The sequence below is a fragment of the Cygnus olor genome, chromosome 2 (genome assembly GCF_009769625.2).
Source record: "Cygnus olor isolate bCygOlo1 chromosome 2, bCygOlo1.pri.v2, whole genome shotgun sequence".
Classification (NCBI taxonomy): domain Eukaryota; kingdom Metazoa; phylum Chordata; class Aves; order Anseriformes; family Anatidae; genus Cygnus; species Cygnus olor.
In genome coordinates this window covers 90,550,116-90,576,409 of record NC_049170.1, presented here as the reverse complement: position 1 = coordinate 90,576,409, position 26,294 = coordinate 90,550,116, and the positions used below count along the sequence as shown (strand labels likewise).

Sequence of the window (26,294 nt, the reverse complement as noted above, 5' to 3'; positions counted from 1 at the left end):
AGTATACAGGGAAGTCTTTAACATTAGAAACTTAGACTACACCAGGTGTTCATTTAGAGACAAGTTGTTCTGCACATACGTGATTACAAAGACATATATTTTCTTATCTTGGAAATATATACCTTTGTGCCTGTAGCATGTCCAAGTACCATCAGCTTCAGAATCTAGAACATAGAGCAGCAGGCTGTAACAGAAGAGAAATCTAGGTGACATTAATTTGGGCTTTGTAAATTAACAACTGTTGTGGTTTAGCCCGGCTGGCAGTCAAACACCACACAGCCGTTCGCTCACCCTCCCCCCTCCCTCTCCGGGATGGGGGAGAGAAACGGAAAAGTGAAGCCTGTGAGTTGAGATAAAGACAGTTTATTAAGACAGGGAAAAGAATAACAACAATAATAATAATAATAGTATTAATAGTAATAATGTGTACGAAATAAGTGATGCACAATGCAATTGCTCACCACCCGTTGACCGATGCCCAGCCTATCCCCGAGCAGCCGGCCCCCCCTCCACCCCGGCTAGCCACCCCTATATATTGTTCAGCATGACGTCAGATGGTATGGAATACCCCTTTGGCCAGTTTGGGTCAGCTGTCCTGGGTCTGTCCCCTCCCAGCTTCTGCTGCATCCCTAGCCTGCTCGCTAGCAGGACAGAGAGAGGCTGAAAAGTCCTTGGCTTGGTGTAAGCACTGCTCTACAACAATTAAAACATCAGCATGTTATCAGCGCTCTTCTCATCCTAATCCAAAACATAGCACCCTGCCAGCTACTAGGAGGAAAATTAACTCTGTCCTAACTGAAACCAGGACAACAACTAAGCTGCTCAATAAGATCCTGGATGCTACAGATACATGAAGAACCTGGTGATGCCATGAACATGTGCTAGGAAATAGGAAATGAGGATAAAGCTCTGCATAACTGTAGTCATGCTTTCCAAGCTGTCTCAGCTGAAATTTTATTTTTTCCTGTGACAGCTTCACATGTATATGTTACCTGTGCAGCTCAGCAGCTGAATTTGTCTGAATTCATTCCCATTCAGCAGCAGGCACAAACCCTGTGGACACCATAAATTTTTCCATGAATTTTGCACAAATCTCTCTCTATAGGCAATTTTACACTCATACAAAAGGAGGCTTTTAACATCCTATGCTAGCCTGCTACTGAAATCTCGTGGGTGTATGAGATGGACACATTTTATGACACCTTAACTAATTATTGTGCCATTGCTACCCTTTGTACTTTCTACATTTGCTGACCCCAGACTATACTTACATACATCTCTTCACATGATTTTCAAACTGAATATGACTTTCCTCTCATACCCATTTTCATGTAACTCTGATCGGTCCCTATTTTGAAATTCTGAGCTGGTTTTCATAAAAATCTTATCTACAATCAAAGTTCCGATTCTCTTTAATGCTCTGGGATACGGTCTTATCTCATGCTATTATTAAAAATGGAAAGCTCTTATATACAGGTATATTTTTGACCTCTGCTCTTCTCTGTTTGGAACAAAATCTGCAGCAGCATGGCCAAGAATAGAAGTGGCATTGCTCAGCTCCCAGTTCTATACTTTAACCACTACACGATGCTTCCTGTGAGCATATAAAATTTCATTTAAATGCAAAACTCACTATGCTTGCTTCTGCTTATGATGTGTTTAAATATTATTTTTTACATCCTGCCTGTCCTTGACCGTCCTTGTCCTCCTGGACTTACCAGATTTTCAAGGTCTCTTACAAAAGTAAAGGAAGTTTTATGATGCTACTTGCCATTTAGCCTGTACGTGAAAGGTTCCCATCAAACATGTTCATGTCATTTTGATCAAGAATAGCACTTGACTACTAAGCTCCAAATTTTCATAGCCTTTTAGGACATAGATTTTCCTTGAGTTGGTAAAAAGCCACAGTGAGCTAAGAACCAGCTTCATTTAAAGACAGTCAAAACTGAAACTTCTGCAGAAAATCTTGACCCTTCAGAGTTTGATTATGCTCTAAATCAGAAAGAATGCTATTACTTCAGAATTTCCCATTAAACAAATGTCTTGAAGAAAATAGATTCAGGAATCTAAAACAAAAGCATTTTGATAATGACAAGTCAATTTATTTTTATATGATTGAATGGTTTTAGTTTGATGTAGTAAGAAGCTTTACATCAATTGTATCTCAATGTTATTGAAACCACTTCAGATTACATTTCATGTCAGCATAATAATATAGTTACCATTAATATATAATGTAAAAGTCAGGACAAAATAAAGAACTAGCAATATTAAAACAGAAGATCTTTACAAAACTGAAATAATTATTTCTGACAGTTTTCCGTGGATATCTGTACCACATCTGTTATGAAACCTTTAAATATTAACTACCCTCCATTCACTGGTAAAAAAACAACAACAACAACAACAAAAAAAAAACTTCTTTCCCCTTCCACAAACTGTTCCCTTGAAAAGTGAGTGAAAATTGATGTGAGTGGGAGTTTTGGCATTGACATCAATGGAGTCAGGATTTTATCCACTGATTTCAGGACTGCTCATGTACTTGAATACATGTAAACATAAGTCCTGTATTGATCTGGAACCTTAACAGCAAAACTTCAAGGAAAATGCTCTCATCTCAGTCTCAGGTGAGAGTATAGAGCAAGACTCTCAAACATACTACATAGACTCTCAAACAAGCAAGAGCAATTTCTAGCCAGATTCTGACACCATTTTCCATGAATTTACATCATTTGGAAGAACAGCAAAAATAGATTATTTCAAAATCAGTGTGACCAGTCCAAAAATTTTAAAGTATCTTCAATCACAGGAAAAAAAGTGACACACTATTTTTCCATACACTTAAAAAAAAAACAAAAAAAAAAAAAAAAACAAAAAAAAAACATTACTGTTATCTGCATACTTATAAATAAAGTATTGATTTCTGACATAAAGAAGAGATTGTTCTCAACAGTTAATATAATAAAACTAAGCCACCTGGTCACATAAACAAAGGAGAGTCCACCAAATGTGGGCAGATATGCCTTAGGCACCATCTATTATGCACACATCTGCCCACAGGGCAGAACGCTATCATCTAGCATTATCAAGACGCTCCATGTATTTCTCAGGAAACAGGTACAAACACTGCCAACAAATCGTGGTGCTAAATATGTTTCTCTGTCAGCAAGGCATTGCCTTCTACCTTGGTTATGCCCAGGAGAGAACGTTGTTTATTCTGTGGGTTGGAAAAAAAAAAAAAAGTATATTCTCTTCTCCCCTTCTGACCAATCCCTTCAGCATGTGATTTATTGCAGATTTGAAAAGTCTTATGGTGCCTTTTTGTCATGGATCAGGAAGGGCTTCATTGGCCACGTATGGGCTTCTTTGCCCATCTACACTGCCCCCCATTTTTGTGATGGTACCTTGGAGGCTAAAATTCTCTTGGATGTCCACTAGCTTGGGTATGAGCATGTAGCTAAAGATCTTTATATCATCTAGGGCTAATATAGTCTGAAATGCCATCCACACTGCTGTAAATGACAAAAGACTAACAGCCATCACCATCTATCTCCAAAATCAACAACCACACAAAGTAAAAGGCATCTTACTTTTAAACGGTAGAGAAGTATGTTTAAGAACAAATAGGAAGTAACTTTTCAAGCACAAATCATGCAACAGAAATGACTGCAAAATGGCACTGAAATTTTCAGAATGATCACTTAGAAGCTGCTTTGTTTTCTTTAAATGAATGTTTATTTTTGGTACACAGACTTGGCAATTCTGTTATCAGCAGGTGGAATGTACTCTCTAATCTCAACTTTATGTGAGTATTAGCCAGATCTTTGCAACTACTTTTATCCAAACAGATCACTGTATTTCATACTGTAGTATAAGCTTGCTTAGTCTCCAAAATAAATTTATAAAGGGTGTGGAATACTCTGGGGATTACTAATGCAATAGGGAGTTTTTTGTTTGTTTGTTGTTTTGTTTTTATCTTGATATCATTATTTGAAACTAACTTGAATTTGTTATTTTAAGTAACCTGGGGCACCAAGTGGAATTAGAACATTACTTTCTGGGTACAGAAACATAGTAGGAGACAAAGCCTTGTCACAAAGCAGGCTATCCAAGCAGACAGGGCATGTGAGAGAAGCTCTGTCAACCCTGTTATGTCTGGCCCAAGAGTTACTCGCTCATGTTCACGGCACAAATATATAATAGAAATGGAAAATGAGCATGGATATCTGAGTATTGATGAGACCAGTCTCCAAACATCGCTGTGGAAGGATCTGCACTGACTCTTCTGGCTTTACTTTTGAACTTTGGCTGTCAGATATGAGACAAAACAGAGATGAGGAGCAAGTAGGCATCCACTGAAGTGTTATTCTAAGGACCAACTGTCCATGTTGACAGATGTGTTGTATTTCTATGACAATAATCCAGCTCCACTGAAGATCTCTAATCCCCATTCAAGTATTGCTGGATATTGTTAGTGAATTTGCTACACATTTAAATATATAAAGCAAGATTAACTACCTATCTTTATGAATGTTATACAGATTTTAGCGTATGTTTCTTAATTATCTCTACGGGCAGCAAAAGCAAATAAGGCATTTAACACCGGTGAAAGTTAATGGCCTGAAATAATGTGTGAAAATTTCACTGGAAACTCATAGAGAATGATCAGAAGTCATCATCACCATGCATGTAAAACTAGGGTAACTGCAAGGATGATTCCAGGCCAGCTAAGGTTCCATAAACATATAACATCCGTTGTCTCTTGTCGGTTTTTATTAAGGCAGAACCAAAGGGTTAAGCACATCATTCTGCACCCCATTTTCTTTTCCCTTTATCTTTCTCCTTCTTTTTCTTTTTTTTTTTTTTTCTTTTTGCAAATCTCCCTGGAGGTCTCCCAAGGTCTGAACCTACTGATGCATTTAATCACTTTTGGTGTCTTTCCTTCTTCTTCACAGCAATTTTGCCTGAGCACTCCTGGGACTGCTGTTGCTTTACAGATTCATCAATGACTTGCTGCTTACTCTACATTATCGCACAAGTGCTGAGGCAAACAGTTCTTTGCCAGGATCAAATGATGTTCTATATTCGCCTGCAGTTTAAAATCTTGTTAATGTTGACACTTCTGATGAAAGCTCCACAGTGAAGCCAGAATGAGTGAAACCTACAGGCTTTAGTGACTGCCAGATAAATGGGTCCTCAGGACATAAAGTTTTTTCCATGTCCTCTACATGCCCAGGGGGGCATCATCAATGTAGGCAACACCTTTCCCAGAAACAATGTCAAACAGAATACCTGACACACAGTGGGTGATGTTGCTGATGGAGTGACTAATTGCTACTGCTAAACTGGTGTGTCTGAGAAAGAACTTTGTTCTAAAGTTAATTAACTTTAATGGAAAGTCTCCAAATTACTTCAGTGAACTTTGGATCAAGCTCAATAAGAGCTAATTAGGTCTCTATTCCAAAACCTAGTTGTTGGAATTATCTATGGATTTTTGTTTGCTTTTGATATTGGATGAGGGGCTCTTTTTTGAGTGATTAAAAGGGACTGACATGAATTTGAAAGACCAAAGTTGCAAATACGGATGCAAGTATTAAAAAAATAATTTTAGATCATAAGACAAAATTTTACACACCACAAATGGGGATCCCCACTTCATAGAGATGAAGAAAATACAAACTACAGTTAGTGACAATTATAATTTAGTTCTGTGCTATTTAATATACTCCACAGCCTTACCAAACCTTACATATGTTTAACATGCCTATGACTGGGTTTACTGACTCAAGTTTCCAGGTCTGTCAGGAAAATCTAGGACTGGAGCTGGACCTTCCAGAACCCACCTTACTCTTTGTAAAACACCTGACATAGAAGGCCAAACATCTAAGAAAAACTTACCACAGTGGAGAAGCTGCTTGAAAAAAGGTGATGGTACAGGTTCCTTATGTGGGAGTGGTATCGCAGCAAATGGCTGAGCAGTCTTGGCACTTCCTATGATTTATTTATTCTGGCAGCAGATCATCACCTGCAAATCAGATTAAGAAATGCTCAAAATCTTTAAGTCCCAAATTATATCAGGGTGAATTATATGATGTCATTTATCTGATGATTTTCCTCCTATTTTTTTCTTCCTTATAAATTGTCCTAAGTAGACCATGATTTTTTTCCTTGGACTTTCTCCATTACTCAAAACAAATTGCCAAATCATTTCTACATATAATTCTTGGTCAGTAGAGTATTTCTTTTTTAAATGATGGCTTCCTGAAAATTGCAGGAAATACTTAAAGTTCAAAGTATAATAAATATAATACACTCAAATCATATAATACACTGGAATCATATAGTTCCAGCATACAAGACAGGAAATAGATATGTCATTCTTCTCTATGAATTGGTCAGGTCATAAAATGGTTTAACTTGGACCATAGCCTTCCAAAAAAAAAAAAGACCTAAAAATCTGCCCTTGGGCACTAGGGTCCAATTCTCTCTGACACTAATAAAATACTAAGTCGTATTCTGGCAGAACTTGGCTCTGCACCTTTGCTCCTGAGCTCTGACAAGCTACTTATATGTGGACTGTCTGTCTTGGAGCTATAACAGGAAGGGAATGAGAGGAAAGACATGGCTCACACCCTCACACAGTGCATACAAAGGCAGAGAGCAAAAAGTTCTTGCTGTGGACAGGGACTGTTCCTTCCTTTCTCCCTTACAGGGACTAATGCTCCTGAAATACAGGGGCAGAAGGGAGGATGGTAGCTCCCCTCTCCTCCACACTTGCTCTCCCCATCATCACCAAAAGGCTGAGAGGTTCCCATGAATGAACTCAGATGAATTCTGGCATCGTGGTTTTCAATGGGCTGCCCCTACCTGCCCCATGCCATGTGCTTTCACACTCAGCAACAAATGGTGGGAAAAGGAAGGAGAGGGGAGGAGTGGGCTCTCGTGAAAACATCTGTCCTCCCAAACAATGGCTACACATTGAGGCCCTGCTTCAAGGACGTGGTCAAGCATCGCTTGTTGGTGGGAAGTAGAGAGTAATTTATTTCCTCTGCACTTCCACACAGCCTCTGCTTGTTCTTTTTTGTGTGTTTTTTTTTTCACCTTTCCCTTTTCACTTTAGTTAAATTATTTACTTAATAATAATTTTCCCTTAGTAATTATTTTTCCTTTAATTAAATTATCCCTATCTCAACCCGTGAGTTGTTATTTTCCTTTTCTTCTATCTCTCCTCCTCTGAGGAGGGGGAGTGAGATAGCAGCTGTGGTGGAGCTCAGCTGCCCAGCAAGGTAAAACCACCACAGCTGGCTTGTAGTTAACAGTCTCTCATAGGGCTATAAGTTAACTGCAGAGCTGTGGTTTACCCTGTACAAATCTCAATGTAAACAGCAGTGACGCTGTTGAGTTGAGCCAGTGAAGATGCAGGTGAACAGCCTTTCCGAAAATCAGACTCTCAATGTCTTGCAGTTACACAGAGGAAGAGCTACTCAGATTTCTAATTAATACACAGATCATATAGAAGCTTAGATGCATTAAATACATGTGCCGGCCCACACTTAAAGGCTCAGTTATGATGTTTAAGTATCTTTGTCATGTGTGTTAAAAATAATAACAACAGAACTAGCATTAATTTATGGCCAGTCAGTCAGAATGATTGGAATAATGTGGAAGTTTTTAACAAGCTGCCGTCCAACAGTTTTGACATGTTTTAAAACAAGCCACCCTATCAGCCGTGTAGAGGCTTAGACTTCTAAGCTTAATGACTCTCCGAAGAGGAGGAGGCATAAGGCATAAAGATTTTGCAGTTCAGCAGACGTGTGCACAGACCTCTGCAGCCAGCTTGGAAATGACAAGAAAATTTTTAATGGAGAAACTTTATTTTTATATTATTTTACGCCAATGAAGTGAAGACAGAGCATTGATTAAGCAATCCAAGTTGAGAATATTCTATCCAAATTGGAGAGCTTTCAGACAGGCAGCTGGTTTCAAGGCTTTGAAATACAACTTCTGCTGGTTGTTTGATGCTTAAAGATACCTATCCTGGAAGCACAGGCAGTAATTGATGTCAAGCTGACACTGTAGTTCACAGATGGATTTCAGTTGTACGGGCCATGCCACATGCACAACTCTTGTGTAAAAAATGCTCTTTGTCTCAAATGCTACCAACTGAAAGGATTAATAGATCCATCAACAAAAACATTCTCCATACAAATACAGTATGGGTTAAGCACACCAATAGCCCCAGTTCAGTCTTAGCACACCACTGCCCCTCTCTTTCTCTTATCAGATGAAGTCAATTGTATACAACCTTCGGATCAAGCTATTCACATGCATCGCTAGGTTTTGCACAGCTGAAATTACAAGCTAATTTTACTGAAGTCCCCATATTTATTCAAAAGTAATTGAGATCTAGGTGGCTAGAGCTAATTAAAAATATTTGTGATTTTCTTTTTCTTTGCAGAGAAGAAATCAACTTTCCAGGGGAGCTTTAAGTACAAGCATTTGGCCCTCACCGATATTAAAGTTTGAGTGACTCATTCTCATTCCCTTGTGTAGCTACATTATTAGACTGTATTTTCCTCAATTCATCAGAGAAGAGGCTATGTCCATAGCCATAAAGCTGAGATAGTGGCACGTCATGGGAGACTAGTTCCAGGCAGGAAAGCAGGCTCCTGAATAGGACAGGAGCAAGAAGCATCTAAATCGTACTATTCATGAAAGTATTATGGAGCCCTTCTGAAATTAAAAATAATATGATTTCATGGTTGAATATTTGGTTTTGGAAGGTATTTTGTTTCTTATTAAAATAAACCTGCAAAAAGAACATGTTTTTCACTATAAATCCCCTAATGCACCAATAGAAAACTGCTGCAATGAAAAATTTTCACCTTAATCAGGTCACTTTGTTTGGATAGACTGCTGAGTAAATATCCGTGCCACATTATTTGTACTGTAGTTCTTTCTCCACAGCTAAGAAAAATCAACATAGGCATATAAGCCAAGTCAAAAATATTCATTATTTCGAACAAATAACCATTGAAATAAATTATATGTTTTTTCAACTAGTGATCTGTACATTTTACATTTCTGAAAATTAAACCAGTTATTTTTCATTCTCTGGATTTTTAATCAATACACATCTCTAACAGGCTGCTAACAGAGGGTGTGTACTTGATGTGGTAGAATTGTTTTGCTGAAAAGTTCACTGCAGGAGTGCAAGGAAGGAGACACCAGTGTACCCTCGTACGTGACACTGGAGAAACCTCACCTCAAGTATGGTGTTCAGTTTTGGGCCTCTCACCACAAGAAGGATATTGAGATGCTTGAGTGTGTGCAGAAACAAGCAATGAAGCTGGTCAAGGGACTAGAAAACAAGAATTATGAGGAACAACCGAGGGAACTAGGACCGATTAGTCTAGAGAAAAGGAGGCTGAAGGGAGACCTCATTGTTCTCTACAACTATCTGAAAGGAGCTTGCGGCAAGGAGGGTGTTAGTCTCTTTTCTCAGGTAACAAGTGATAGGACTCACGTTGTGCTAGGGGAGGTTTAGATTGGAATTTAGGAAGAATTTCTTTACACAGAGGATAGTCAAGCATTGGAATGGTCTGCCCAGGGAGGTGGTGGAGTCTCCATGCCTGGAGGTATTTAATAGACGTGTGGATGTGGCACAAAGGGATGTGGTTTAGTGATGGCAGTCAGTAGGTCATGTTGGTGGTTGGACCTGGTGATCTTGAATGTGTTTTCCATTGTAGATGATTCTTTGATTCTATGATTTCCAGTGGTAAATTATTTGGATTTTTTTTTTTCTGTTGAGAGGAATTACTGAGGACAAGATTTGTTGTGTGAGTAGCCACAACACTGGTGCCAGTGGGAGCCCCATTGTAACACTTTTTACAACACAGAGCTGGTATCTGACCATTATGTAGGTACTTGTAGCCTATCTTGATCAAAATTTCTTTGAAATTCCTTAAATACAACACTTGTGTGAGTTACTTCTATCAGATTTGTTACTGTTCTTCTGGTAAATGCAATATATAAACCTTTTTACAGTGTGACTGGTAGTTTTGCTGCCAGAGAGAGAAGTAACAGCATTGTTTGTACAGGAGATGACACTCTTCAAAACTCTGTTTCCATTTCTTTCCTACGACCCAGGATCCTGTTTTCTTGTGAAGATGACATAGTGTTATGTATTGAATCACATATAGATTCCTCACTAATCTTTCCTGAATCTTACTGATACACACAGAAGTGACACTGCAGATAAATTTTATTGGTCAAACTTACATTCACTGAGATGCTAATTGATGAAGCAAATGGATATATTTATATAAGGCAGAGATTTAGAGGTTTGCTCTTTTATTATTATTATTATCCTGACAGCAAAAAATGACACTGTTCCAAGCAGCTGTGCCCATTAGATTTTTTTGTATTCTTTTTTCATTAACTCATGACTTTTAAATGTATTTCATAATTTATTTGTAGTGGAAAAAAGGATTTATAAATAGAAACCACAGGAGAGTCATAATTCAGGTCACATTTCTGGAGCTCACCAGCTAATCTGAAAATCTAAATGTACTGAGACTTCTTAATATCTTCTCAAAATGGTGTGCAACATTACTTATGAATAGACTCAATCTAATAAAAGGAAGCTTTTTATACGGCAAAAAATATTTTCTGCATTGTCATCTACTTCTTTGTTCATTTTATACCTATTGTTCAAAATTTGTAAATTAACAGCCAAATCAGGTTTTTACCCATCTGCTGCCTTCTCTCAGTAACTGATTAGTAGATAATATATACTCCTCAACTGGATTGGCTAAAAAGTGCAATATATCATCAGTAAAGAACATACCATGCTTTCTCCTTCTACCAACTACTTTGTCATACGGTGACAGATTATTAAAGTAAGTGAAACAGCAGGAAAAAAAAATGAATATTTGTCTCTTTTCATTCCCAGAATTATGCTGAAATTTCCTACTCCTACTAATGACTGTAGTGGATGAAACTTAGAAAAAACTTTCTGCAATTAAGAGAGAGACGGAGAAGTCAAGGAGACTGGGTGAGCTACTGGTCGTGCCCTTGATAGACTCCAGCTTATTTCTCACATTTCAGTGACTATAAAAATGTTTGCTTCCTTTGGCCCTGAATGCATTTTATGTATTTCAACTGCAAGGTCTCTGGGGCAGAGATTGAACATGCTTTTCCAGCGTTCATGCAACACTGCTGTGACATATCTTGAGACCTGAAAAAAACTCCAAGTAATTAATAGTTTTCAATGTATTTGAATACCTGAAGGGAAGGTGCAAAAAGGATGGAGCCAGTCTCTTTCCAGTGGTGCCCAGTGCCAGGAGAAGAGCCAATAGGCACAGATGGAGCACAGGAGGCTCTGTATGAACACCAGGCAGCACTTCTGTGCTGTGTGGGTGACTGAGCACTGGCACAGGTTGCCCAGAGGGGTCATGGAACCTCCCCCCTTGGGGATCTCCAAAAGCCATCTGGACGTGGTCCTGGGCACCCTGCTCTGCGTGTTTCTGCTGGAGCAGGGGGTTGGACTAGACAACCTCCAGAGTACCCTGACAACCTCAGCCATTCTGTGAGTCTGTGATTTTTCTCCATATAACAATTTAGTTCTGTTAAAGACCGTTTTCCTGAGCACTGAGTACGGTACTTATGCATTTGCAAATCACCAGGGTGACAAAAGAATATCTAACAATATGGTTAAAAGACAGAAATAAACCCGAGTCGAGCGGCAAAAAGGTTATTAGTGAAATATTAGACACCTGGACAAGTCCCTGCATCCTTCGGTGGAACCATTTCCAAGCAGTCTCACCTTTCAAAATATTCTGCTCTTCTATTAATACTGCATGTAGATCTCTTAAACAGCTTTTGCAGTTCAGCTAAAATAGTCATCACTGTGAGAAAATACTGCACCTGGTGAAAGTACTTTAAGGAACGTACAACCTGATCTGTAACACTTTTCTCCCACAAATAACCTTCAGAGTTTTGATTATGACATTAGTAGGATTATTTATGTCAGAGAGAAGTAAGGTTGGCATAGGAACTTAGGAATCACACTGACATAGCAAAACATTTTAAAATGGCAATAAAAAGGCCATTTAAGTTCTCTCGTTATGTCTATTCTGTAGTACAGAAAAGGGTCAGTAAATTGAACAAGCAGCTTTTACAAAGATGCAACCAGCAGGACCTTTTAGAGATTCCAGGCCTAACTTAAATGAATAACCATGTCAAAAAGAAGGTACTGGAAATAAGCAGAGTCCACGAAGAATGCCAAAAGTACCATCCACAAAGAATGCTAAAAGTACCATCCACAAAATAAAACCAACTGAGAGGTCAGGAAGTACAAAGATAAAGTTTGAACTGTCAAGAACCCAAGTGAGTTAGGTCTGGCAAAGTATATGAAACAAATAGTAAAAGGCTCTTCAGCAACACAAATTAAAAAGACAAGGAAAAATGTTGTGCCACTGTGGAGGAAGGATGGAGCAGAAATTAAAGACAAAGTAAGGAAAGGCACTGAATAAGCATTTTGCCATAGTTTTCAATAGGAAGGATCAAGCTGTGTTTAAAGACAAAAATGGCATGAACAAGGAGAATGTGGGTGTGCAAATAGAAACTACCACAGATAACATGAAAACTTAAATGCATCAAGTTTGAAGTCTGGTTAATTGCTGTCTCCAAGTTCTAAAAAATTCTGACACGTAGTACTGATCCACTGGCAAGTATTTTTAATAGCACCATCAAGTTGGGATTGAAGCTAAAAAAGTGGAAATAAAATGTCTCCACATTAAAAAAGAACTCATGAGAAAAATAAGGCAAGGCGGCAGTTGGGAAATGACAAACTATTTCATTTGACCTCATTAGTATGAAAGGCCTTAAAACACATTTTGAGGGAAACAATACATAAAGACACAGAGATAAATGAAAAATGGGATAAAATGCAACAGAAATTTACCAAAGGGACACCAAAGAAACTAGCCATGTTGTTTTCTTAGATGAGGTAAATGATTTTCTAAATATAGGCAGTGTAATAGATCTCATCCTTCAGAACTTTAGGAATGCATTTGACACAGTGTTACACATTATTAAGGAATTTGAGGACTAAGGAAGAGACTTACTTGGTGGTTAAAAAACAGCTAAAGGAGAAGAAAATACAGGTAAGTGATATTAAAAAGGGTTTTATAGAGTCCATTAAGCAAGGATCCAGCAGTGAGGGTCTTTGGGATTCATTTTGGGGCTTCTCTGATGCCCTTTCACAGCTCTTGATCATCGTGATCCAGGTACTCTTGTAGCTGGCTACTCTTCTGTTGTCAATGCAGAAAAGCAGTGAAACTACACAAACAGAGCTGCTTGAAGATGAGAGCCATAGAAAGGGGGTAATCAGCAAGGTCACGTGCAGAAAGTTCAAAGGTAAGTGAGGAGATAACAGGGTAGAGCCAAATGAGGACTGCAGTTGCCAATGAGATTAAATGGGTAAGCTTCAGTGAAAAAGGCAGGTGGGCCTCTATGACATGAGGAGGGAGATTTCCAGAAGTACCTAGGTAACATCAGTGATAATGTCCAAAGCATGGTCATACCTCACCTGGAATCCTATACACATTCAAGAAAGATGAGTTCAGATGGGGAAAGGTGCAGAAGAGAGCTTCTAAAATGAGTGAGTAAAGGGACGTGTCATACAAGAGCTATTGTTCTCCAGCCCAGTCATCATAGGCTCACCCCTCAGCACCAAGGAGCTCTATCCAGCAGCTGTCACCAGCTTTGTAGTCAGCTGGGGGGAAAGGGGTAAATATTCCTCATACAAGGAGAGGCTGAGGGAGCTGGGGATGTTCAGCGTGGAGAAGAGAAGGCTCAGGGGGATCTGATCAAACCATTTAAGTACCTGAAGAGAGGGTGTCAAGAGGATGGGGCTAGACTCTTCTCAGTGGTGCCCAGCGACAGGATGAGAGGCAACGGGCACAAACTAAAACATGGGAAGTCCCATCTGAACATCAGGCAGCACTTCTGTACTGCGAGGGTGACAGAGCACTGGCACAGGTTGCACAGGAAGGTTGTAGAGTCTCCTTCCCTAGAGATCTTCAAAACCCACCTGGACACAATCCTGGGTAAATGTGCTCTAGGGGACCCTGCTCGAGCAGGGAGGTTGGACTTGATGATCTCCAGAGGTCCTTTCCAACCTCAACTATTCAGTGTGATTCCGAGGTCCTCCATCCAAACATGCTAACAGAGCTAAGCTGTTTAGTCTTGCAATACAAGAACTAAGTAAGGATGTTATTGCTGCCTAGGAATGCCTTGAGGAGGAGACCTCCAGGTGGGGTAAGTGCTGTTTAATTTAAAGAGAAGCAATAGAATGAGAAGAAGAAAAAAAAAAAAAAAGAAAAAAAAAAGAAAAAAAAGACAGAGAGAAAAAAAAAAAAAAGCAGTATACACACCACAAATTCATTTAGGCTGTAAAGAATGGACCTAGCAATATGGCTATGACTTGCTCCAACAGCCTCCAAGCTAGAAGAGTTAGGGCAAAATTACAGCCTTCAAGCTGAAAATTGATATGCAGTTGGAAGTATCACATTATATGACACCCCTTTACAGCCGTCCAGAGGCATTGCTTATGTGCACAGGTCACAGAACATCCCTCAGCTCTTCCAGGCATAGTGTGGTGGTGATATTTTTTACTGCCTTGAGATGCTGCTGGTGTCATTTTGGGGGACATATCCAACAACATTTACTATTTCATTTTTCACGTACTAGCTTCATTACAAAATCCATGTAAAACTAATTACACAGATAAAGGCTTTTGCGATAATGCAGGCTACTTGTAAGTGCAAATAAATAAATTGAAGAATGTAGGGCCCAAGATTATTTGAACAGCTAGAGCTCACAAAAATTTAATCAACAGGAGTTTTAATTAAGAAAAATTAAGCCTTTTGTGAAATAATCCAGGGAAAACTGTGGAATTGTTTTAAAATTGTTACTAGATGCTCGAACAGAGTTTGTCAGATGGTCTTTCTGTGCTCTAAAGCTGAGAAATTTAACAGAAATAGTGCATTGCCATATTTTCAGCTCTTGTAGATATGTAACCCTCCTGAAGTCAGTAAAGATTTGGCACTTGGTAACAGCTGAGAGAATCTAGCCCAAAAATTCCTGTTTGCAGATGATGACTTTGCTGTATTATTCACTTTGTCTTGGCACAGTCAATCAACAGAGGAAGTGCAGCGGAAATAACAAAGCCTTTTTTCTGTTTGCTGATAACATTTTTAGCACGTTTAAGGAGAAATCTGAAGAACCACAGTAATTTCAGCACCTCAGAAAGTATGTTGAGCACAGAGAAAAGGACAGAAAAGACATCAGTACTTGCAAAATACAAAACAAAACCCTGGAAAATGTGTCCAAAAGGGGAATGTGAACACTTAACCCTTAAAACGTTTCTTAACAAAGTATTCAAAAGAAGCTTCCCAGGACATAGTACCTATTTGAACCTATTTTAACACAAATTACTGGTTTTACATCAGAGATTAATCAGGATTCTGTATCCAAAATAATAGGTTCATGGGATCAGGCAGGACAACAGCATTTTACCAAATAGAATACCTTTGTATCTATCCTCACATTACCAGAGAGGCAACAACCTCCTAATTAGCGCATCTCCAACTTTAACCTTTTGTCTTGACTGCAATCTCTTAGATTACTGGTGATATTCTTGACTGCAATCTCTTAGATTACTGGTGATATTCAGCCTCCTCAAAACTTCTTCTTTCAGAAATTGACTATTTCCATGGTAACAGCTGCCACTTTCATTCCACAAGCATCAAGAAAATGTGATTTCCCTCATATCACTGGGCAAGGCTGGGTGTGCAACTTTGGCCTTTGTCAATGCCCTTTTCAGACAAAAGCATTTATTCCAGAAGAGGAAACAGGTGCAAGCACAATTCAGGACGTAGTTGTTGGCTGATCCATGAAGCAAGATTGGCAACAGTCTGAAAGGGAGCTGTCGGATGACCCACCTGCAATGTCAGTATGTTTTGCAGCTGCAAGAGGGAAGGACAAGCACATTCAACAGCAACCACCGGACTTAAATCAATATTTTCTAGTTTGGGCTTATTTTTCTTCCTTTCCTTTTTTCTTGTTTCTTTGGTGACTCCACAAACAGTACAAGACATAAGCTTAATATCCCCACAAGAATAGTTGAGAAACACTTAATGTAAATCAAGACTTCTAATTCAAAGAGCACTGAACTTAAGCCACAAAGAACATCAGTTCACTGCTGAGAAGCTGACACAGCTTTAATGATCAGTGCCTTCATCTGCAACACTCACAGGAGTTTATAGCCAGAGCCATAATCTCAGCTGAAGTCAATTCTCAAAGTAGCATCAACTTCAGTGGGACCAGCAAACATTCACAACAAAGGCACTTTGTCTTCTGCTAGTACTGTTATTTTTTTCTGAAAGTCTATCGAATTGAAGACCTTTTCCAGAAAACCCATCTGTTCCGTGTGAACTCACTTGGACACCCCTATATTCTTTGAAACTAAAGGTTTCCAAGTTAACCTGTCAGGATGAGAATGGATCAAGTGAGATTCACATCTACTTCTCCAGCAATCCACGGAAATAATGGAGTTTTACTTTAGCCACAAATGGAAGATGATGTCAGAAAATAGAGTCACAGCTTTCCAAAGTTAGTATTACATGTTCTGTTTCTTAAATTGGTCTTTAAAATATATTTTTGATTTCTTAATGAAATTTTTTGCACTCTTGTAAAGGACTGGCAGACAGCAAAGAGACTGGAAAATTAAATACAACTTCAGCAGCTTTTTATTTTGCTTAATTCCTTATTGACCTTTTCAGCACTAGACTTGGTTATTGCTTTCCTTTCCTCACGTGCATTTAATTTCAGGTGTACAAACGCCTGTTGTTAACTGGGCCACTGGAAAACTTGAACTCAGTTTGAATCTGGGCATACTGTCTTAAGCTGAAACTACTAAGTGTTTGAGGACAGAAAAGTGAATAATGAATGGTTGAGCTTGTGCAAACTACAAAAACACTTCCTCTGTTCATTCCAGCAGATTTAAGTTTGATTAGAAATGCACTCACATCTGATTGTCTCATATCTGAATGTTTATTGTGCTTTTACATCTTCAGATTTTGTTACTGTCATATGGTATCAAACCTAATACCAATGGTAAAAACATAGCTTCTCCCTCTGTAGCTAAAAAGAAAAATGCCACTAGTTAGAAATGAATAACAGGCTGTAAACACACTACAAACACTAAGCCAGCATATTTACATGAGTACCACAGAACCTGGATGCCATTCAGATTCAACACCTAATTCTGTAGCTAGATCATAACCCATAAAGGGCCAAACTGAAACCGTCAGTTCTGGTCTCACATTGGGAAAGACTGGATTTGAGCTTGAGCTCAGCATCCTACATTCATGTTTATTTTCACTTCAGCTCATGCGAAAAAAAAAAAAAAAAAAAAAATGATTAAACCAGAATTGTTCATCCAGGAAAGATTTCAAAGGCTTGCCAAGTTCCAGACAATAGCCCATGGAAAAAACAAGTGCACAGATCTGCTGGCAGGAGGAGATGCCTCTATCCAGGCTCAACTTGCGTGTGTTCCTAGGGTGGCTGTCAAAAACACCCTTGGGAAGGGAAGGATGAGGGAATTGATTGAACTGTACCTGTGAATGTCATTGAATACCCCTCAGATCTACTGCAAAGGAACACCAAAGAAATTACAGCAGAATAATGGAAAAGAAGAAGTGATTGGCAAGAAGGATCACCAGAATGGCTGGCAACAACACAGCAAGAAAAGCTTTTTAAAGGGAAACTTCTACACTGTAGCTGTTTGTCATCTCAAAAGCAGCGATCTGCTGATTCCGATACCACAGCTCAGTATTGCAATCATACTGCAGCCACCAGAATTGTTGAGGTATTAGTTTGATACTCCACAGCATTAGCGTGCACCCTGTTTGCTGCCTTCCCGTGCAGTCAGACCTAACTTCCACCTAGGAGAGGGGAGTGAGTCCACCTGCACTGGCTCCTGGAGTCTGGAGAAGCACGGGAGGCAAGCAGTGCTCTGTTTCCACTTACCTCAAGGGCTGTACTTCCTGCCCACTGAAATGCCAGAGCAGAGCAGAGTTGCTGCACATGTAGAGGTTGTAAGGATCTGTGTATCTTTAAAAAGTTGAAGGACCAGATTGTGCCAAGGTGGAAAGTTTTCATACTGCAGAAGGACGGAGAGGAGGATACTTCTAACACAAGCCCCATAAATCTCACCTGTTGCTCAGAATTGTTAATAGGATTGTCACATTAGTGTCATTACGACAGTTTTTGTTGTTGGTGGTGGTGGTATCAGTAAGATGGTCGATTCAAATGGTGCTGCTTTGTCTTTGCACTGCTCGTATCTCCAGCCTTCAGCGAGCACAGCACCACAGGCCCTCCCTGCCCCATGCCAGGGAGACATAAACAGCACAGCATCTCCGCCTCACTGTCTGAGTTTTGAGCTTTTCTGTATGCTTTTTGCTATATATTAATGGAACTCAGCCCACACCAATTGGTGAGCTAATTGCTGACAGAGCAGATGGTAAGATAGACCTGAAAAATATTTGGTATTTTTTTATCATGTGAGGGAAATATAGGAGAGAAAGGATGTGTGTGTGTTTTTTTTTCCACTTCCTGAGGGCTGTAACAAAAGTTAAAGGTAGTTTTTTATGATCAGTGGAGTCTGAGGAACAATTATCCAGCTCCAGTGAGTGCATACCTTACACCGGGCTCTGATTTCCTCCTCGGTGGCTCTGTCTGTCTCCTGGGCATGTCATGTGCTGGGGGTTCACAGACTGCCAGCTCAATCTGCCCCAGGCACCGGTGTTCAGAGGGAAGCACTGTGAAGCAATTCAAGATACCAAAAGCAGGAGCAAACTCATAAGGTAGTCATGATACAGATGTAACGTTTGTTTTTATATTTGATGCAGTTATCTTGGAGCGATGCTAGCACAGTAATGCCCCCTGTGGAAGAATATTGCTCAGTACTAACTTTCCAGTGGCGGCCGCCATAAATATTCAAACAGAGCTATAAACAGCACGGCACTATAAAAAGCAGCAACAGTGGCCTGTGTGAGGATCAGACCTGCAGACGTGATGCTCCAGAAGAGATGCTCCATAGCAGCTACTCGGGCAGAGGGCTTCACATTTGGAGAAGGAGGCAGAAGAGTTTGCCAGCTGGCGTTCCAGCAGTCAGCACGCTTAGCTGCTGGCCAGCACTTTCAAAGTTGCACTTTATACCCCTCGCTTCACAAAGGTCACACGAGCAAACTGTTGGGGCTTAATAGATCCAAGATGCATTTGGCTCTCATTCCCAGGCTCTTTCTCTGATTTTAATAACAATGACAACGGAACAAACATCACAATAGCTACACAGAAAGGGCGATGCACAAATGTGCAACACTTGACATATGGAAGGAATTTGAAGCCATTCAGACTACTCACATTTTCATGGGAATGCTGCAGATATTGACAACAGAAAGAAAAACATAAAGTGGGAGCAAGACGCTTATGGCCTGACACATTAATGTGTATTGTGAGAGAGGAAAGTAAACTGCAATGTTAGCTATGCTGAGCATTTTCAAAAGTTGTGTTTATTTTTGTGTTTCCTTTCAAAAATAGCGTTTTAATGAATATGCTGCATGCTGGGTCTGTGGCACTGGTAGTGTGTCCATCACTGTGGTACCTGGGCACTCCAATAAATGAATGATTAACCAGCAGAGCAAATGAAACAAGCAGAGAGCCACCAGGCACTGTGACAAGCTCTTCATGGACCTGCCCGTATATCTCTGTCTGGACCTTTAACCCTTTGGGCTTTTCACTGTCCTATCTTTCCCCCATGCTCTCATGATAAGCAGTTCTTTTCTCCAAGCAGTGCTAAGGGATGCAGAGATCTCAGAGCGGCTTGGGAGGAAGGATGGGACTAATAAAACAAATATTTACATCAGGAAAACGTTTCTTAAGGACACAGTAAGGAAAAAAATAGTTTCTTTCGCACAATCTAAGCCCATAACGAATCGACAAAATTTGTTATGCCTACCATGCCATCAGCATGGCCACTTTAAAATGACTTTTCCAAAAAGAGAAAACAAATCTTTCCCTCGCTGAGGGCCAAAATGACCTTTAGGAAGACTGATGCAGGCCATATGTGAGGACTGCTGTTAACATTGTCTAATAATAATGAAAAGAACATATGAAAACATGTGGCTATGAGCCTTCTGAAAAAAATAAAATCTGGAGGTTGCATCAGCCCCTCCTCATGCTTCAAATAAGTGGTAAGTGAATGACAATTTTGATGTTGGCTTTTGTTTAACAGATGTGCATGCAACTACTTTGAGCTTTGTCTGACTTGGGATGCTGAGGCAGAGACCTCTGGGGCATTAGACAAAATGATGCTATTGAATCATCTGCCCCTTGCTGTTCTGCTTTCTGTGCAAACTCTCTGAGGAGCACAGCCTTGCATACAGGCCACCTTCAGAAAGGCCAGCTCCCTTCAGCACTGGAGGACTTTGCAGCTACAATACAGACCTCACTGAAGATGTTTTCTGTTTTCTGTGACCAGTCAGGACACTAATTCTGCAGTCTGATTAAATTACTATCATGTGGAGCTTTTCCTCCTTACTACAGCTGCTTCAGGCTTATGAATCATAGAATCATTTAGGTTGGAAAAGACCTCTAAAATCAAGTCCAATCCTTAACCTAGCACTGCCAAGTCAACCGCTAACCCATGTCCCTAAGCATCCTCCCCATTTCAGTTTTTCCTTCAAAAGAGGAACAAGTTTTGGTGGCAATGCCACATTAATAGCAATGAAGACTTGTGAGCTCTTTTCCCAATGCAGATAAAATATGCTGTGCTACCACTGTGCCTCAGCAACAGTTTTGAAGGAAACAAGGAGCACTGCACCACCCACCCACACTCAGCTGTGAAACTCTGGGTTTAAGTTCGCTCCGAGCATCAGTCTGATTCTCTCTGTTACCTCCCTTGTGTCTAAATTATATCCATCATTGTCACCTCTAAAGATTCAGATTTTCTGCGTATTTACCTGCTTTATGATCGAAGTTGATGGAATATATGTTTGCCTAGATTTTGTAAATGGTTTTGAAGATCTCTCTCAGCTAGGATGATGAATCAAGAATATCAGCTGGGCAAACAGTTTAATTTTGAATGAATTCAGCCAAAATGAATTACTGAAAAACTGATAGAAATCTTTCAAGTTCAGATTATTTCACGTATTTCAGCAGTAAATATTCCATCCCTTCTTGCCATCTGACTCACCAAGAATAAAACCGGAAGAATCAGCACTGAAGGCAGCTTCTCAGATATACAACCAACTTTTGATACTACAAATAGGTGTGAGAAGCCACTTTTCTATTGCAGCAGGGAGTACAGCCTTCAAACTGTTTATCTCTCAACTGACTACATTTCTGCATAATAGCAATTCTGTTAAGCAGCCTAAATATGAGAGTTTTCTGACAAAACCCACAAATGCCTAGACCAGCAACTGCAAATAACTATCCCATGGCACAGTTATCTATGGGAAGTACCTGGGTTTTGTTCTCTTTGCTCCATTAATACTTAGGGAAAAGATTTTCAAATACTTTGTGGGCTGTGGGTGTTTTTGTTTGTTTGTTTGTTTCTCCCAGATACTTTGTAGTCAGGAATGAGTGTTGAAATTTACAGGTTAAAGATGGAAACCTCTAGAGGCCAGCCCCCTGCTCAAACCTGTGCCACCTTAGATCAGGTTGCTCAGAATTAAAAGGAAAAGAAAAGAATTCAAAGCAAAAAGAAATTAAAAAATGAAGACTTCCCTAATTCCCCTTCTGCACCAGAAAGGAAAAAAAAAAAAAAGAAGAAGAAGGAGAGGCACCTTTTCCTGAAACATATGACCAATGTGGAAAATGTCTACAGCCGTCCCCTTCGGTTGACCTAGTTCCCTATCTGTCTTGATGCAGGTAGCATTTAGCCCAGTGTGTGGCGAACTCCAGCTCAGTTGCCAGCACTGCTCTGCCACACTCGAGGCCAGAAAAGGCCAGGAATGCTGCATGTTCTGCTCCAGTGACAGAGAAAATGCTCCATATCGTTCACGAGCAGCCCCCTCCGAGTTAATTAAGGAAGGGAGCCCACAGCTGCTGAAGAGGGTACATCCAGCTCTCAGCTGGGAAAGCAAGGCCTCGAGGGCAAGGGCTGGACTGCACAGCAAAGAACAGGGTGGGGGAATCTTATGAGATCTGAGTGAAACCCAGATGACTCATCAGAAAGTAAAATGTTCCTATTTTGGCAAAAGGCTGAAATAGCTCCGGGTTGTGCTGCATGCAGCACAGCAATAGATGACCCCGAGTGCTTGGGACAAACTCCTGTGCACGGTGATGTTCCTAACAGTAGGGACTATTTCACATCTCATTAACCAAACATGTTTACATGACAATTAACACATTTACTAGCAGCACCTTTTTTTGCAAGCGGAACTTGGGCTTGAGATTTCAACATTATTAGACAACTGTTTTGTGAGTGAAGATGAAGAAATAATTTCTTCTGACTCAAGGTTACAAGGACTTATGTCCAGAACAGGCACAGGATCATCTTTGTCAACATCCTGAAGGACACTGCCTCCAGACCTTTGGCATCCACGGACTTTCCCATAACTTATATACAAGGGGGGTACTCCTCGTACATGTGCAGCTCACCATTCAAAGCCTAGCCCTTCGCATCGGCAAGGTGCCAGTTCTGCCACTTCATGAGCTGACCACAGAGAGGCCAAACGTACCAAAGTCACACAAAAAGTAGTCGGTCCCATTTCTCAGTGGCTCCCCACTACAAGAGTCCCTTTGATCAGATGTGTTGTGATAGGAGCCAAGAGAAAACTCCTCAGCAAACAACAGCAAGCAGTCACGTTAATTTCACTGAAAGTAGGTATCAGCTATAAGAGAATGTTTATTGTCCCAGAGCTTCACATTTTAGATCAAGAACTAATCACTCCCACCAGATACAGCTTTAAAGAGATGTTAGTACGTAAGTGAGGATTTCCTCAAACTGCAGTTACCTTTCTCTCTGGGGATTTTGTTTAAGACCATCTGTTAAGATTTCTGTTATCTTTTGGGGGAATAGATATGCAGGTATACAAGAAAACCTAGTATACTGGATAAAAAAATAAATAAAGAAAAAATTGGAGACTGGAACTGGAACTTGTAGGTTTCAAGATCAGGGGGATTCTGACATTCATCGAGTCCTTTCCCTGTCAGATGGATGTTGCCAACCCATGGCAAATAGTGACAAGCTCTATATATGTTATCTTTCACCTCCCTCAGGCACATGCTGCAAGGAAGCTGTGTTCTAAACAATGAATAAACAAACAATCATCACAGTAATCTTCTACACGTTTTGGCACACAAAGCACAGACAAATCACTGTGCCATTTCGTTACCTATCACACCACTTACAAAATAAATCCTGGCTCATGAAGAACAGTAGATAGCATTTCCTTTAATTAGCTTTTTGAAGCTGATAGTAATTTTTAGAATATGATTTATCCCTCTTATTTATCAGCCTGCCTTGTTTCAGATGGGTACTGTCTGACTGACCTCTAGATACCCTTGCACTTGCTCTGTGATATCCCCAGAATGTCAATGTTCAGTTCTTCATCTTTCATTTCCCAAATGTTTCTTATTGGTCACTTCTGGTATCAGTGGCAGCTGAAGTGGAAGTTTATCCTCTGATAATCTGTACTGCTTTAATGGCTCCTAGCATCCTGAGGATATTTTCCAAGTGTTATGGTGACACCAGCTGAGATCTTGGCAATAGAAAAGTGTTTCGTATGCTTATTTCCTAACTTAGTCTCTCTCTTTTTTTTTTCTTTTTTTTCCCCCGCTTTCCAAACCCTGTCAGCCCATTTATTTCTGTGGCTTAACTCTTTCTGCTATTGTTAGAGTCATTGTTACCAGTTCTCAGTATCTTTCTGATAATAAAGCCTTTGGAAAATCTGAGGGTGTTCTCACCATGCATCTGAGATCTCTTAGTAAATTTCTCCAAATCTCCGAGTCACATTTTTCCAAAAGCTTAGCAAAAATCCCCTCTAAAAGGAACAACAGTAGCCTCATATTCGTTCTACATTTCCCTGTAAACTAAAGTCCCAAACACCGTGAAATGATGAGCATGTTTCAAACAGTGCTAATATAAAATATTGCACATAAAACAATCACCAGTTTTAGCTCGTCTCCAAAATAACGTATACTTAGAAGTGCTTATCCCTGTAGCATCACTAGCTGTTTTTCCCAAGATACAATTAGTCGTGCACCAGCATGCCTGAAAAAAGCAAAATTCCCTCATAATTTCAATCACTCTGTTTCCTCCTGACTTTGATACAGCTGACTGAACACCTATGATCTCACTCGGAAGAGAAGCTGAGTTTGCTCACCTCGGTCACCTGCAGGATCTTTGAAATGCCTCCTCTTCTGTTCCTTCCAAAGGGTGCTTTCCTGCATCTCCCCGTCCATTCCGGAGTGCGCTGAGCGTGCAGTCATCAGTAAGTTCTGGCTAAGTTATCCTATGTAACTCTGAAGAAAAAAGGAGAGACTCGGAGAGATGCTAAAGAAGGTCTCCTTTCCTCTCTCTGAAAATGTTGTTTTCCCGGTGGTCTGTCACAGTCAGGTCTTCAGTAGTAAACTGAACAACCTACCCTCCCGGCTCTTCTTTTCTTCTTCTTCTTTCCTTTTTTTTTTTTTTTTTTTTTTTTTTTTTTTTTTGTAAACACATAATCAGTGCTTCAAACCCTGTAGGTATCACAAACCGTATTTCTCTATTGCCCTCTGCTGACTGCTAGCTACCACCACCTTCTGGGACGGTCTGCAAGGAGCAGATCCGCACTACGCTCTTCTCACCACCCTCCCTCGAATCAATAATGATGCACGATGCCCAAAAGTCGACACAAATCATCCTGGTTTTCTCTCTGTTACAAAACACCAGGCAAGATTTACAGCTTGTTGGTCAGCCGTGGTAACTACAAAACATCGAATACGAGCAGAAGCAGGAAGCAGTTAGTAACTTCGGTCTGCTAATGTGCTTTGTGTGAGCAGAAACCAGGAAAAAGCAGAGACAAATGTATTCTGCCTTGAAATGCAGGTGAATTTATCCCCCCCGATGCCACAAATACGGTAGCAGGGAGCTGAGCATCAACTGATTTTAAGGATCTGGTCCTGGCAGCACTGCGTGTGCAGAAATACGGGCATTTGATGGGAGTTCTGCAGGAGACCTGGAGAGAGCCCGGAATTGCAGGCCAAGGCTTGGTGGTCATTTTCCCCTCTGCTTCCAGAGTTTTATTTGTGTAGCACCACACCTAACATGCAGAGCAGTTTCTGTCTCTTGAGGCATGTAATGGGACAAGAAACACTATACCTGAAAGGCACTGGGAGGTGCTGTTTGCACTGCTTTTGCGATATGATCTATAATACAAAGAGAAAACAGTGGAAAAAGTGAACTAGTGGAAAAAGGGGAATGGCCGAACCTAGTTGCAGGAGCAGAAGAATAAAATTTATGTGTGTTTCAGAGAGACTGGAAGAGACTGAGGGGAAAAAAATCAGGGATAAGAAGAGGGTAAAAGCAGGCTGAGGAGAAGGAAAAGAAAGAAAAATGCATCCTTTGCAGTCAGTGCTTTATGACACATTACAGCAGAGCCCCCCGGAATATCTCCCTGCCGCTGGGCAGCACAGCACGACCTGTCCTCCCTGTTCCTTCTCTGTAACCGCGTCCCTCCAGGCCAGGCAGACTTGTGTGGGTTTAGTCGCTAAAAATTATAAATTATGGAAAGGACACACGTCGTTCGCCACAAAGCTATTGATTGATGGACACTGGTTGTGTTTGAAACAGACATTATGAGGCACCTCTGCTCTGTGACTCAGGAAGGCAGGCTTCACGCAAAAACTATCACCAACAAAGTCTGCAACCCCATGACAAGAAAATGCAGCATTGAAGAGCCCATTGAAAAATGTATTTTAATTCAAAAATAAAGCCAGCAGAAGCTCTAATTGTAGCCATTATGAACATTTTATTAACGACTTCAGAGTTACTGACTGTACCATCAAGGCCTCCTGTTAAAGAAAGCCCAGATATTGAATTCTTTTCCACTTCTAAAGCCCTCATCTCCTCTGTGTTAGAAAATAAGAAATAATTATATTTATTCAGATTCCGTAATAGAATATTGAAGCCTGCTCAGATGAATACCTCTCCTAAATGAACACCATTACCAACAGAT

At 40.2% G+C, this 26,294-nt stretch overlaps 1 long non-coding RNA gene across 4 annotated transcripts in view; it reads right to left on the bottom strand.

Annotated features, from left to right (window-relative positions):
* LOC121065845 overlaps positions 1–26,294 on the bottom strand; it is a 48,743-nt gene that overhangs the window by 17,324 nt on the left and 5,125 nt on the right. For 2 of the 4 annotated variants that reach the window (XR_005817353.1, XR_005817352.1), the window contains exons 1-2: positions 24,462–26,117; positions 5,899–6,025 (exon numbers count right to left, since the gene is read on the bottom strand). This is a non-coding gene — a long non-coding RNA (uncharacterized LOC121065845). Of the gene's footprint in view, positions 1–44; positions 185–5,898; positions 6,026–24,461; positions 26,118–26,294 lie in introns of those variants that run through there. The other 2 variants (XR_005817355.1, XR_005817354.1) reach the window with 2 other exon arrangements.